Below are 13,338 nucleotides of genomic sequence, written 5' to 3'. Positions count from 1 at the left end.
TGTGCTAGAGAACCAAGTCTTACTACCACAAAATAATTAAACTTACTTTGGAACACTTAATTCCAGAAACATCTCCAAGACTTGTGCCTTTGACAGCTCTTCTGCTCTTCTATAGATTTCACTAAAGGATGCCTGAACTCTTAAATCATCTCTTATGCAGGTGAGACAGCTGCAGTTATCTTTGTTCTCTTATTTGTACGAAATACTGCTAAACATACAATTTATTGCAAGGGAGACAACAATGAACTTGGACATTTATCAACTTTTTTTTTAATGATTTTTTTCTTCCCACAAACTTCAGATCTGGGTTTAGAAGGGAACAATACGATCATTTCTAAGCTGATTATTGTGTAGCTTTTCATTTGGTTAGCATCAGTTCTGGAACTGAAATTGTCAACGATGAAAAAATCTTTGTCAAGTGTTAATTTATACAAGAGCTTCAGAAAAACAGATTTCCTTCAAACAACTGGGAAAATAAAACAGGTAAAGTCCAAACTTAAATATATCTTAGGAAGTGACTAGAAAATTTTTGTTCTCAGTTCTCAACGCAGTGGAAGTTTTAATAGAAAAAGGGAATTGTTCAGCAAATTGAAAATAAATGATTACAAGATCAAAAGTGATTATTAATATCAAATAAATATCTAAAAAGGAAGAAACCTTGCCGAAACAAATCCAAAGCAAAAAAAAAAAAAAATGCAAGAATCTGGACATGCATGTTAGGAACTGTAACCTCCCTAACCAAGGAACTATAACCTTGGTTCACTTTCACATCATTTAGGTTGTTTTGTTACAACCAGACATTAAAAACGATGATCAATACACGAGAATAATACCACTGGTTTGTGAAGCAACCAGGAAGCGAGAAGCAGTGACCTTGGTGGGATGGTTGCTGTCACAACATCTACTGTGAGACATCAGGAGAAAACACTGAAGGCAGTAAGAAAAAATAAACACCTGGAATGTGAGGACAGGAAATTCTTAGGTTTTCTAGGTTTGAATGCAGCCACACCAAGCGCCAGATGAGTCTTTCTATCCACTGGAATAAAAGTTTGAGAGAGAAAGCAAGAAAGCAGTCTACCTCCACAAAGAGTTCAGTCATAGGCAACATGCCCCAAAATGCAACACATTTGAACTAAAACCCTCATTGACAAGGGAAACTTGTTGAACAAGGGAAAACCTAAAAAAGGGTTGGGTTTTCAGTCGTATTTATGAACAGGTTATAAACAAAGGCAGCTGCTGAACCTGTAATGCAGGAACTCATTAAACCCGCAGCTGCATTACAAAACCATATTTAGGAAGTTCAGACCAAATTCAGCTTCCTGGCTTTGCTCATCACTGGGACAGATATCAAGGATCTGCACTCTCACCAAATTGCAAGTGGAAGTCAGCCACTAACTGTTATTTCCTCCTTTGAAAAAAACTTTTTCTAATCACTAGTTCATATTTCTCTCTGTGTAGAATCATTAAATCGATATACAAAAACTTCAATATTCCAAAATAAAAATTAATATTCCAAAAATAATAAAAATATAATAAAAATATTTTATTATTAAAATAATGAAAATATTCCAAAAATAATAAAAAATAATATTCCAAAATAAAAATTCCAAATTCTCTGCTCTAAGTAGATTACAATACAATTACTCAGCCTTGTCTAGTCCTTAATATATATATGATTAGCTTTACACACAACAGCCACCAACTGAATCTCGTGCATAAAATTATACCTTTGAAGAGTTGTATCTTCACAATTCGCCAAGGTGTCTGGGGGAAATGAGAAAACAAGGGATAAGAAACTTACCTTACAGAATGTGATTGATGACCATCTTTTCTTTACTCTCTTGTTAGCTATCTGTTCTTCCTTTACTTCTGCAAGGTCTGCTTTTTTTTTTGTTTGTTTTTTAGTCTAGAAATCTTATTGTCATTTATTGTGATTATTAATGGGGAAAAGAGAAGGGATATGACATTTAGCTGCATTATGTCCAAGTAGATGCAAATGTAAGGACTAGGAGAAATTTGGCATTCACAACTATGACAAAAGATCAAATAATACTAAAAAAGATTAAGAAATCTGAAAAGAAGCAGGGACTTCCTATATGAAACCACTGGCTTTATGAAGGTGGCACAGAAGGAACTGGACACTGAGCACTTTCACATCTACTATTTGAGGTATGCCTGGTTTCTTTTGAGGAGCACTAGGCTGCTGGTAAGCGATAGTTTCCTGGGGAAGATGCAGGGGATGGAAATCCACAGGAATTTGGAGATGCTGCAGCTGAACAACTGTAAATGACCAAGACCAACAAAACAACCAGTGGGAGCAAGGTAAAAGTAAAAATTGCTACTGTCCATAAATCTCCAAAGAGCAAAGATTTGTTTTTATAAAGAGAAAGAAATAAGAGGGCGTTGCTTTTTCTGTAGCATTTGTAAATCAAGTATCATTGCTTTAGATACTGTAGTGTAATCCAACCTCAGCAGCCACAGGGGTGGAACAGAGCTTGGGGAGCTGCCGTCCCATAAAGTAGCCTACTTTACTATCCAGACACAAAGCCTCTCCCCCTCCCTTTTCCTCTCCTCCTTCCCTCTCCACACACTCCCAGAAGCAGCAGCAACAGCCTTTAAATCAATCCTCTAAAGCTGCCACACGGAGCCATTTGGTTGCCATTAGCAGGTAAAACAGGGAGCCAGGAGGGCTCAGAAACATGTTGGTGCTCACTGAGGAGAACTGCATTGACAGAGTCATCGGCAGGACACGAAGGCACAGAGCAGGAGCGAGACACGAAAGCTGCTGCCGTCTGACACGGAGATCTCTGCTGAAATTGGCGTTATCAGGAGAGGAAGAGTCGTGACTGTGGCTGCCCTGAGAAGAGCTGTGACGTCCATCTTCCTTTCATGCTGCCAGAATTAAAAGCACTAGCTCTCACCGAAAGCATCCCCTCCAACCTGGGGGAAATTCACACACTCAATTCAGCAGCTAATAACAGAGTCCCACAGTCATGTACAGGATATTTTAATAACACTAAATTACTATCAACACAAATAATTTATTATTTTTTAATATTTAGATTTTTATCCAATATGGTCTTTTGAAATTGCACTCCCCATTTTGTTTTTAAGTCAAATTACCTTTCCTATTTCTATGGAAGCTGCAAAATTTGGCAGCTCAAATACAAATTAGTTACCTCCTAACCAATTTATTTCGAAAGGTAGAGACATTGAATTCTTAGTCCATTCCAGTCTATTTATGATTTCAAATTTCAGACTCATTCTACCCCAAAGTTGCGTGCAACTTCCACCTTTTCTATTTCTTACATTTTTTTTTTTTTGGAAATTATCATACGTGTTTAAAGATTACATATATATTACTTAACAGAAATAACCTGAAATACGCCCCAGCTCATGGGCTCTATCTATGGGGAAGACATTCCCATCTGCCAGAGCACAGATGACCAGAGCTATGACACTACCCTGTAGTCTGGAAACACCAGAAAAACTGTAGTGCAGAGTCCTACATTATGCGGAAGAAAAGTGGCTACCCCATAAATCTGATCCTTCTCCAAAGGATGCAGCTATGAGGATTTCTCAAGAATGCAGATATGGGGAACAGAGGCTTTGTTTTCTTCTCACCTGAAGACATCTCCTCGAGTAAGGACAAAAGCAAGTCTTGCAAGCTAGGAACAGTGGCTTGTGAGAGCTGAGATGGAGGAAGGGAAGCAGAAAGGATTGAAAAGTAGCCTCTTTCTGGGGAGCAAGGGTGAGAAACTGCTTTGAGCAGGAGCAGTCACAAGGACAGATCCACAGACTTCGCTGTCTCACAAAAAAACTGTCTAGGTAATTTAGCATCCTCCTAATCCTGGTGGAAATGGTAAGAATGGTAAGAAGGAAAGAGACACAAAAAGGGCCACAGTTTTATATTCTCCTCTCAGGTTTCACAGGATAGGAAGAAAAGAAAAATAATCAGGGGAGCTTAACAGATTTTGGATGAAGGAACAAGGATGAAGACACCAAAAAAAAATTAAAGACTTCTAAAAGACAGAAAATACAAAGGAAGAGAAACATCATTTGAGTATTTCTAATAGAATGCCCAGAAGATGGGAAGAAGAACATAAGGAAAATGCTCAAGTGTAACCTCCCACAGATGCTAACACACACATATCCCTTATCTCCCCTCCTTTGCAAATTTCTCACATACACCATTCTAGAATGTCTTAATTCACCTCTAAGTAGCCATATGAAAATTGGTTGAAACTGGCAAAAATGTGACCAAATCTAGGTAACTTTGCCTAGTTAGATATTTTCTTGAAGATTAACAGTTGCAAAGTTGTTAAAAGCTGGTCCACAGCTCTCTGAGAGAAGCACAAAAGTACCTTTTTGTTTCCACTCTGAAAAGTCTAAAGATCTTGGAAATTAACACAGTTTTCAATTCCCTGCCAAAGAGTCAAGCAGAACACCAACTTCAAGTAAGCACTAAGAACTGACCTAAATTAGAAACTTTGTCCAAAGACATAAGCTGGATTTTCTGTGAATTTCTTCTGCTAAACACTTCTGCATATTGCTTATTTTGTTGCATATCAATGATCTTTTGGTGGTAAAAGATGTGTTCACAGTGAGAGACAAAGGGCTGCTTGAAATTCTGGCAAATTTTTTATAGTTAGATCGTGAAGGTCAGAGAGGTCAGAAGGTACACGTCCACATTAGCTATAACAAAAGGCTTCAAAATATTGCATTGAATGGAGATGCCAGAAAGTACACAAGGCTGGAAGAAGCAGTCATATTCCTGTATTCACAGGCAGCTACTGAACTCCTCTGAATCTCTAAAGACAAACAAATGCACCTAACTCTACTCTTCTTTGCCTGCAAGTAACCCATAGCCACTTCTAATTTCCTTTAAAATAAAAGATACGGCAACAAAAGGAAGTTGCTGGAAGGCAGAAGGGGTGTTTTGTTTTTTCCATTACCAGAAAAGGGATGAACAAGGTGTGTTAATGCCCCACATATAAATAGTGCATCAACAGCAGAAGGAGTATAAAGGGTATTTCAATTATATTGTAGGCTCATTAATTAGTAACCTCAAAAGAATTATTAAGTATTTCAGAAGCTATTTAAAGCAAAACATTAGCTTGTTATGTTAAATCTCAGTAAATGCATAATACTAAGAAGATTTAGATTTAACAGTAGTTGTAGTCTGTGAAGTACAATCTCATGCACTGATTCCAGAATTGACTATACATTATGCCCTCTCAAAAGCAAGATAAACTTGGAAGCAGATTCTATGGACGTAGGTTTTTTTATGCATTTAGTTTTGTTCAATCCACTCTGAAAGTCTCAGGTCTATGTCATGAGTTAAGACCACCAAAATAATCACGTACACTCATGCTGAAGAAAAGATGCTGCCAATAAAACACAGCATCAGAGAAACGGTTTCTTGCTGTCATGTATGTGCACAGCCAAATCTAAAAGAAAAGGTGAGTACACTTACTTCCAAAGCAAGCCACTAAGCCATTGACAGCACTGAGTATCAAAGGAATATTCTAATCATGCTTACCAAACATATTTCCTTCTACTGACATATTTAGTCATTAAACTTAAAATAAATGCAAGTAAAATATCAGCAAACAAAAATAAGTAAAAATTTACTTTTAAATCCCTTCGATTTTTCTTAAAAACACACATTGTAAATGATTTCTAATGGATAAAAATTCAGATTATCATGGTTATCAAATTGATCTGAGCCTGCCACATTAACATGCCTACAAAAATAGGTACATAATTTAAAACTTGGGATTTTCAGGTACCTTACTCCAGGCAGAACTGAAGCCTACCATCCCAGGCAAGCTCTACAGAGGTGAAGAAGGACATGCTCATGCTTGTCCAGCATGTCCAACTATAATCATAATGAAGATAACCGCAAAAAGATAAAATTGGCAATTCTATACAGCTTATTCAATAAGGAAAAAAAGTGTATAAACAGCACTTGTGTGAAGGAGGGTTATTTGGTACACAAGGTGAATAATAGCATTTCAGCAATGTAATTCTACAAGGACTATATGAGAAGTCTTAATGCTTGAAAAAGTCTATCTAATTTTTTCTTCAAGTTACAGAATTGAACAAGTACAAATTTCTTAAAATGGTGCTTTCATCCCTAACGATTCCCATGTCATTTTCTTAAAAAGAAGTTGCAAAGAAAAAAGTGAAAGGGGAAGGAGTAACACTAAGGTACACTCCTTCAAAGATTTATGTAATAACCAACATTTGAATAGGTCTGGATAGCAAGAAGGCACAACAGTTGTGCCTCATGCCCTTAGTTCCAGCAGGCTATATCTTTATTAGCCAAGCAAACATGGCCAAGTGTCACCATCAGTAATGGTCTGTGACCATACATACTATTTACCTGTTAGCTTGCTCCCTGCCATAGTTCGGGGCCATGGCAGCTGACACTTTCTCAAACAATGCCTAAGCAATGCTGAAGGAACCAACCATGCCAAAAGCTCTCCACAGTCTGAAGCCTGGCCTCATCTTTCTTAGTTTTGTTTATTTTTTCCCCTTTTTGTGAGGGTAAGTGAAGGAAGCAATAGGTAGGTATGTAGACTCAAACTGAGCCACAACAGGCCACTGCTTACTGGAATGTTTTATTTAGTAGTTTAGACACAGCCTCAGAGATCTTATTTCTCTTCGTCACTCAATGAAAGGAGGGAAAAAAAAGGCATCAAATTGCAGGCAAAATTCTAGGGGGGAAAAAGGACAACCACTGTGCGTAATGAATTGCTACCGATGGACCTACACAGGCTAGAGTTGACACAGGTAAAGACTCAAAGCAAGTATCACTGAAAATCCTCATCAGTTTTCTACAGATGGTGGTAACACTAAAAGAAACAACTTCTAAATACAATAAGCAAAAAAAAAAAAGTTTATCTTAGGGGTTCAAATTTTCTTCAGCATCAGTTCTACAGAACAGCACTTCAGCACTGTGACAGGAAGTTTTACATCTCTTGTGTGTCACAAGTAAAGCAAAAAGCAGCTCTAACCCTGAAAACCCTACATATTTTTAACTGCATTCCTTTAACTTGTTCTTAGAACTAACGTCAGCAAATACTGCTGGCAATGGTTACTAAAACCAGGATAATGTATTCACCATGTGCAATCACTTTCCTTGGACAGATATTAGTTAATAGGCTTAATTTATTTTCAATGAAGAGCCTTGACAATTAATTAGCCTAAATAATTACACTGGAAACACTACAGATGACCAACCTTTGCAGTCAGCTTGGCTGATTTTCCTCCTCACAGAGGATACTGAAAAATACAACTGCTTCCAATTTACATTGATTAAAAGTTCACTTTTAACAGATTTGCTGAATGCTGTCTGCCACATCTGCTGAGAAGCAGTAACTTTAGATCTGGACTTGATTTTAAAAAAAAGAAGTTAAACTTGAGGTTTCTAACTGAAGTTAATTTGTAGTCCCAGTAATCAAGCTGCGAGTCATGTGGCAGAGTGCAAAACCCCTGCTGGACAGAGGGTCCGACTTGGGAACTGCCTACAAGTCTTTCCAGAAGAGCACAGCTGAAAGCGCCACAAAACATTTGTGTTGAACCTTGATACACTGATATCAGTGAAGATTAAAAAAAGATTCCACAGCATTAACAAAAATTCCTTCAGCATCTTCATCCTCATACACCAGCACAGCCTACTTATGATTTTATAATGAAAGAGATGTTATCAGTGAAATATCATCCTCTTGTCAAAACTATTCACCACCCTAGAGTGCTGCTCACAATTAACTCTGATGTATTCATAACCTACTCCTCCAACAAAGATGCAGAGCCACAGTGAAAACACCTACCAAAAAAGAGTCTGATTTCCTATTATGGGTCTTTTATGCATTTTCTAGGTGATGGCATAAAGCTGAAGTAACTCAGCGCACCGCCTAGGCTGATTGTTCACATCTGAGGCAATTTGACACAACCACCTCTTCAGAACCCAGGAGAATGCCTGTTTCTGTCAGCTCTTGCACAGCCCATATCACTGGCATATCTCAGCAATTCAAGCAGGTTTTCACACGTGCTGACTGCCTCACATGACTCTGTCTGCGCTGTCCCATACGCCGATGGCATCTGTTCAGGCATGCAATCTCAGAGATTTTCCGTTTCGAAGGATACCCTGAATTTTCATCTGGCAGTTAGATCCAATTACTGACATAACTAATAGTCACAACCGAATGCTACGAAATGAGTTTCATGTGTTTTCAACCTGTTTCTGCTTCTGACCCAGGAACTGAGCATGCCCCTCAACTGCCCATGTGAAACATAATCCACGTTCAATCTAAATTGACATTGCTCTTGATTTACTGTGACTAGTCAATAAAGCAGGCTGCCAAATTCAAGACCCAAGTGTCAATTTATTGGAAAACTTCCTGGATTTATGATCTAATGTTCACAGTCTTTGGATACCTGCCTCTGTGTTTCTTGCCAGCAAGGTCCACTTGCCTCTTACTAGCACACAATTGCACTGAACTGCACGATGGCTGCATCTCACAACCCTCCAGCTCCCAAACCTACTGAAATTTCTAGTTCAAAGCAGCATTAGTCCACTGGACTTGCCCTGCCAAAAGGTTTCAATTAGTTCTGTAACAATGAGAGTTCACCTGATCCCCCCTTATACACTTCTAGTCCTCTCTTTAGCATGCAGCAAATCCTAAGAGGTGCCATCGTCATCACAGTAGTACCTTGCTGGTAAAGGCCACAACAGCAGGAGCTAATTTCATTGCTTAACAACCTCTTACCATTAAACAAGCCAGATCTTCATCCACCACATTACTGGTGAATCAACATGAATTGCTCTCGCTCTGGTCAATTCATTGCGATACCATTAAAAGTACACAGGTTTCTCAAGATGACCAAAAGACACACATGAGCAGATGCAAATCATAACTTACATTGAGGCTTGTAATGCCCTTACTGGATGCTGTAAGGAGTCTACTGATGATGAATTCTGCTAAAAACAGTCGTGTGGCACACCACTACATGGCTTTGATTAAACTAGGGATGTTTGCCCTGCTGGGAGGCAAACAGAAGTAAAGCCATATAAAGATTAAAACACTTCTGCAGCAACAAAGGTTCAGCAGTACTCTAAGCAGCAGTAACACAAGGTCTTCAGAATCTTCTTGTATTTTGTAATGTTAATATTAAGTTATAAATTTAAGAAGTTAAGATAAAATGTGTACAAAACATCCGTTTGGCATCTATGTAGCAACAGAATCAAAACAAAAGCTAGAAATTAAGTAAAAAAAACTCAAAATGTAACAGGCTGTTGGCAAAGCATGTTAATCAATGTCCTGGTATAATAGTTAGCCCAAAGGAGGTTATAACCTAGCATGCCAATCTAATGCAGATGTAAGAGAATCTGGAGACATAGTAAATATTTACCTTCACAGGTAAAGCTGTGTTGAAATATTAAGAGCAGCTACATTAACATAAATGTTCTTAAGGCTTCATAAAAACAAAGTGTGTACACACACACATCCTGCATGAGGATCACTGTATCTAGATTTCTGCAGTCTTTCAGTATTTTGAGGACACATTAATAAAATAACTCTCTCAACACTAATCCTTAGCTTTAACAAGTGAAACAAGTGACATTGTTATCTCTGGCAGCTGAGATGGCCAGCATTTGATGCATACAACTTTTAGCAAGAGAGCAAATCTTGCAGCTTTTGTCAGTAATGGACAGCTCTTCAATAAAAACATGGAAGGAAAAAGAAGAAATATGAAGACAGTAAAATCTTCAAACCAGCTACAGTGGGTCATATTTAGCTCTATCTCACTTCGAGCCTGGACAAATCTAAACTGGTTCTCAACGTTGAAGAAAGCTCCTAAGTCCTAGATCCACGTAATGAGTTTGTTCAGGTGGCTCCCTGTTCAAGATGTAATTAACTCCTAACTTGAATACATTATCCAGGGGTAATAGTGTTCACTGCATGCAAATATTTTCAGCACTCCTAATATTAGTTTTTTTTAAAACAAATTAAGCAAATCTCCAAAACCAACAGCTATTGCTCTGGTCTCAAAATAGGAAAGAAGAGACTCACTCTGAACCCTTTGAAATGAACTACTGGACTAAATAACTGAATGGAAAGGATGCTGAGAGAAATCACGTCACCCCAATTCATATCTTTACTCCACCACGTTTCAGGATCTCAAAGGCTGTCACTGTCTCCATCTGTGACAACCTCCCCAGAACTGATAAAGGATGATGAGAGTCTAGAATGCTTGTCACTGGAAGGGATTATAGAGAATACCAACCCAAAAAAAAAATCATTTTTTTTTTTTTTTTACACACAACTGGACCAATCTCTAGCTCATAAAACATATGGATGACACAGTTCAGAATTTATCCAGATATCAGAGAAACAAAGGCTATTCAAAATCAACATTCTTTAATGTTATTAAAATTCTTTAAATGCACAATAAAGTAGTAGTTTATGAGTGACAGAGGGTTGTAACACTGAACTGTCCTACCCTGAGTTGTCTCATCTGTTACTACAGTAATTGTAGCCAAAAGGAAAGAAAAAAAATCAGCTAATTCCTCTCAAGATTTCTGTTTGGCCATAAACATTCTTGTCATTCATTCTGGGCTTTTAACCATATTCTGCTAATTCTCAGTTGTTTTTAGACATCCTCCTGAAAGCTTTGAAAGCTGCTTTACAATCTGGCATGCAACACTACATAAAGTAGTTGTAAAATATTGACATTAACATAGTATTTTGCATCTTGTTATGCTTGACAAAAGCAAAAGACCAGATGTTTTTACTTAAATATAAAAATAGATTAGGTATACAACAATTTAAAGGATGTCAAAGACTTAGTTAACTAGTGAGCTTGAGCAAATTTCTTTTACAAGAAGAAAGTGTATTAACTGAAATTAAAACAGACATCAATCTAGCAAATAAAATGAAACAGCACTTTTGTTACATTAATGGTTGTTTAATGAAATTTACTGGGTTGATGGTGCTCAAATTTTATCTATTAGAAAGTTAGCAATGTTTATCAGCTAAAGTTTTTAAAAATAAATACTACTACAATATTTAATATACAATATGCATTTTGAGATTATTATATTGAAACTAGAAAAGAAAGCTATTCTACTGATTTATGTCAGAAATAAAGTTGAGATTTTCACTGCTAACTCAAAACATACTACCTGAGGGATTCCATAACAGTTCATAAAATGTCTTTGTTTTTAAAAGGTATGGTCTGTGGTATATATTTTCTAGCAAGAAATAGAAGAACACATGTAGCATCAGATGTGTGTACTTTAAGAAACTCTGGAATGTGAAATCTAAAAATCCAAATAAAGCAGGTGGTATAATTTGGGGAGGGGGGGGGGAATGAATTTAAGTTTAATGACATTACCAGGTTATCCTACCAGACTAATTCTCACTCACTGCATGACTTCAATGAAGCTCTCAGTCTTCATGCTGATTTCGATTTAGTTCAAGTGCTATTTGATGTATTTCATCTGGAGTTTTATTCACTTCAAACTACACTTCATTTAACCTGGCTGCTGCTGTACTCATTTGTTTTTCTACTTTATTACCCGCAAATTGGTGTTGCTTAGTTTAGATAAATTGTTCGAATGAATTAACTTTATATAATTATTTCACACTGTTAATAAATAAACAACCTTTAGAAACATCTCGTGTCACAGAAGAAAAATGAGAAAGCTGCTATGAATTATTTTTTTTTTTAAATACTCTAGCAGTGGTCTCACAAGATCTTCTAATAAATGCTGATAGATTATTTGCTATTTTAAGGCAGTAGCATTGCCCCCACTCCTTCAACTACTGCCTGTTTTTATTTTTCCATGTTATGAGTCTACCTGTTTTTAGTCTACCATACTCCATTTTCCAGCTGGGCACACATCATAATGTGATGGGGGGAGTGGGGAGGGAGAGACCATGAGACAAAAAGTGATGGCAAGCATACAACAGCGCGTGTGTGACAGAGCACAGGAAACCAAGCATGAGCAAGACACTGAGTGCAGTAAGTGCAAGCACATGCAAAAGACAGCACACGTGCACTCACAAGAAAGCACCAGGACTTCAATACCATGAACTTGTCAGACAAAGTATTTTTCACCCATTTTTCATCTCTAAAATAATAATTTTCCACAACTACCCACAGGTCTCACAGTATACTACATAAACCTAAGTTTGCATAATGCAAATTTATTTCAGTGTTATACTAATAAGAATCACAAACCAGAATTAAACGTTAAATTTCAGTTAGTTGTCAGCTGTCAATCCTACCAGAGTCCTACGGTGCTCTGATTACTAAGTGCTGATTATTGGTTATCCTGGTTTATTTATTTATTTACTTCAGGAAAACACCACAACAACACAGCAATTCATTTGAAGTGGTTAGTACTCTTACAATTTATTAATGGAAAATATGAGAAAGTCAATTAGGCTGCTACCACCTGGTGGTGTTCTGATTATGCTAAAAACCTCTTATATTTAAGCATGTTATCAAGGCTTGTAACAGAAAACCTAATATATTCTCAATATAGAACTAAGGACAAACTCACTAGTAGTCCTTTTTTTTTTCTTCTTCTTCTTTTAAGTAATCCAGTAAGCTTTCACAAACAGATCACTATGACAAATCAGCAACACAATGCAGAATGTTTGAAGCCAAAATACTTAACAGATTACCCTGCTTGCCTGTTATCTTATGTAAGATTCCTCATAAGGATTTAGTCATAAAGTATTAGAGGCAGCTACTGCTCAAAATGAGGAATAAAGAACAGTAATGACTTGTCCAACACACTGGCAAAATGCATTTTCTTGAAAATATTTTTAATAAATACAATTCATAAATGATAATAAAACAAAAAGAGCTATTATACACTGACATGTATGATCACAATATTTAATTTGTAGAGATAAATTTAAATACTGAATTTCCATGTCATTACAGTACAAAATAAGGTATCTTATATAGGTAATTTCATAGTAAAGCAAAATTGTTTTCAGAATGAAAATATTTGCTTTTAAAATCTGAACTACTACTAAGAACTTAATAAGTGATCACAATGCTAAAAATACTTTAAACCATAACAAAAATCATAAATAACTGTCTAGTAGAGACAGTTCTTGGGGAGGGGATTTTTTTTACTTTATTTTTTAGCTTTGTTGAGTTTAAAACAGACCTGACAGTTAAACCCATGAAACTTTCCATCATTATGTAACTTTAGCTTTTGTATCCACCCAATGAAAAATGGAAATTGGTTCACAGGATTCCTGCAAGGTCTAAAAGAAATCCATTTACTACAGAGTTTTCACAGCC

General features: G+C 36.8%; 1 protein-coding gene across 8 annotated transcripts in view; it reads right to left on the bottom strand.

The window, feature by feature from the left end:
- The window catches only part of VPS13B (vacuolar protein sorting 13 homolog B), a 459,168-nt gene that overhangs the window by 367,640 nt on the left and 78,190 nt on the right, over nt 1-13,338 (bottom strand). The window lies entirely within an intron of this gene.

Source organism: Anas acuta, chromosome 2, assembly GCF_963932015.1.
Source record: "Anas acuta chromosome 2, bAnaAcu1.1, whole genome shotgun sequence".
NCBI lineage: Eukaryota > Metazoa > Chordata > Aves > Anseriformes > Anatidae > Anas > Anas acuta.
This window is presented reverse-complemented; position numbering and strand designations above follow the sequence as displayed.